The sequence below is a fragment of the Dendrobium catenatum genome, unplaced genomic scaffold, assembly GCF_001605985.2.
Source record: "Dendrobium catenatum unplaced genomic scaffold, ASM160598v2 fragScaff_scaffold_621, whole genome shotgun sequence".
In the NCBI taxonomy this organism is placed as follows: Eukaryota; Viridiplantae; Streptophyta; class Magnoliopsida; order Asparagales; family Orchidaceae; genus Dendrobium; species Dendrobium catenatum.
Window position 1 is genome coordinate 3,970,891 of NW_021319083.1, and position 3,006 is coordinate 3,973,896.

Sequence of the window (3,006 nt, forward strand, 5' to 3'; positions counted from 1 at the left end):
CGGACGATGTTACCAAAAATATAAATCTTTTAGGGCATAACAGAAAATCTTCCAAGTTACAAATCATCAGATGCCACACCAAATACAACATACTCAAGAAAGAAAAAAGATTACAAACTGACACGAACCTAGTCTACCCAATCTTTAGCTGGTTCCAAATTGCAGTCTGATCGTGTGGATCTGAAACGTTAGCACATAAGGCAATCATATAGAAATAATGAATGTTTGCTATCATCAAAATCATAAACCATAGATCCGCAACAATCCTGTATGATCATACGATCATCATGTATGATTAGTTCAAAAAACACCAATTCAGACAGTATGAATTGCATTACTGTGTATGTTTAGTTCAAGAGAAATAGACTGATCATCCTTAACAATTAAAATATCATCTAAGAGGATTAGTATAAAACTATTAAACTTCATCTTATATAATACGCGATAATGCCTTATTGTCCCATACAATTCTTTGTCGTCTAGTACAAAAATGGTTCATCATCCTAGATAATTTATTAAAAACTATGGTCTTTGTCTGGTACAATAGATGACAATATCTTATCATCTCATTGATGTTCTGTATCATCCATGACGATCATTATCGATCATCCTGTATGATCGGATTGAACAATTTTACCATAATTATTCTCTTAATAATAGGATTGATTTAGGCATAATTTTCATATAACGTCTAGGACGATGAGGATCATCCTGTACGATATAAACAAATTTTGAATTATAAAATCTTTTCTAAATTATGATTGGTGGTTGATTTCTTGATTAAAATGTATCATCTTATACAATACAGATCATCCAGGAAGATTAGCTTAATTAATCTTAATTTACAGGGATGCCCTAATTAGGGTTTTATGGTTAATAAATCATCCAGCATGATATTATGCGAGATTCTATTTTCAATCCTATTATATGTTATGGGATATTAAGTATTGGCTTTCTTGCATAACCTTCAACATTTCTCATAACTTAAGGGAAAGCAACGTGGTAGCTGATTTCCTTACTAAAATTGGTTGTAATTTGAATGGGATCAATGAATTTATTGAGTTATCTTTACCTAAAGTGCCAAGAGGGTTGGTTAGATTGGATCGATCTAGTTTGCCTGACATTCAATTTTATTAAGTTCTTTTCTTTTGCTCTTCTCTTTAGTGTTGGTATGATGCTGTTTGAATTTTAGATTTTTATCTTTTGTGGTTGGTTGGGTTTTGGCTTTGGTGTATATTTATGATTGTTGCTATTTTGGCTAGTGTTTTTGGGCTTTTGGCCCAGGTGACCAAGAATTTCATGATGGCTGGCTATGATTGCAACCTTATGGATATTAAATTTTGGACCCTATGTATCTCATATGATCCTCCTCTATTACTTAGAGGATTAAGTAGTTGGGTGGGCATCTTTATTGTTTTTTTTTGGAAGTGTCCATTTATTGGTGGGGTGTTTATGGGGATTCTTTATTGTGGATTATTTATATTCTTTCTCTATCAAGTTATTCAGTTGTATTAATCATTATGAGGACTTAAATTTTAATATATTTTTGGTTTTTTGGTTCCTTGCCTTCACCCTTCCTATAGGTTTTTGGGTGGCTGTGTGCCTCCTGGTTTTATTCCTTTATCTTACGGGTGTTTCCTGTATTGGAGATGGATAAGATTTGAGCATCATGTGTTTCTCTAATGGTTTTGATTTTCTTTTTATTTTTGTCTTGAGCCAAATTAATTTTCAAAATAATACCATCATTGATCTATGGTTGATTGCATATGGAGCTGCAATTTTAGTGTGACTATGCTGGCTTTAAGCTTGACCTCTTGTTTGCTGGTTCACTTAATTTGGCATGGTTTTGATGCTGTTGGGGTTATTATCTCTAGTTTATTGGATTTTTTTCCTTTTAAGTGTTGTTTTTATTAACTTGAGATTCAGTATCCTGATAATTTTGATATGAGGCATTTTTTGTGTGATATTTATCTTTTAGATGTTGATTATCACCTATAGTCTTTTCAAGGTATCCAATTAGCATTCAATATCTTTTTGGATGTGATGCTTTTGATCATTTACCCTATCATTAGGCATTATTTTCCCTGGGTTATTCATTTTTTTTGTTTATTTATAGTTTTAATATCAGGCTTTGGTTGGCTTGGGTTATCATCTCCTCTATTACCTAGAACATTTATTTGGTTGCTCCTTAGGTTGGTGGGAATGTGTTAGCTTGGCTTTATGTGTGGACTCTCGGTAATAGACTGGTTTTTGCAGCATTCTCAAATTCACAAATTGGTTAAATGTTTATTTGCTTTTCTATTCCCTATTATTTTGCATCAGTTCTTGCTAAGACATGTCCAATACCATACCATTGCTTATTATGTCCCTTATGCTCTCCAGTAACTATATTCTGGACATCCCCTTTAGAATTTTAAATATATGTACTGATAATGTGTGGTTTCAAGTTTTTCTCATGTGCAATTGGTGTTTGGCTTAGATATCCTTTTATGCTAATTCTTAATGTTATTTTTTCCTTTCACTTAGATATTTATCTTTCATATTTATATATTATTTTGTGCATTAGTTTTTTGTCCTGCAAACTATTATTTTTCAAGTGGGTTTGCTTTTGGCTATGGTCATTATTTTTGCAAAAAGTTCATGCTTAATGTTCTCATATGTATCTTTCTTTTTTGAGGACTAGCTTCTAGTCGCCCTACCATGTTACTAGGTTATTTTGTATTACTATTTTTGAGAGTTTGTTAGGGATGTTAAGCCCTATGAACTTAGTCCCAAGCTAACCAAGAGGAGGGAGGTGAATTGGTATTTTAAAAATTTCTTTTCATAAAGAACAAAAATCACATAAACCAAAATCACACAATGAGAAAAATAAATGCGGAAATTAAAATGCGGAAGCAAGAAAAAAAAACACAGAAATTTATAGTGGTTCGGTATACTCGACCTACGTCCACTCCCCGGAGGCACCCTCTGAGTATTGCACTACAAATGTGACTCTCCTTTAGCCCC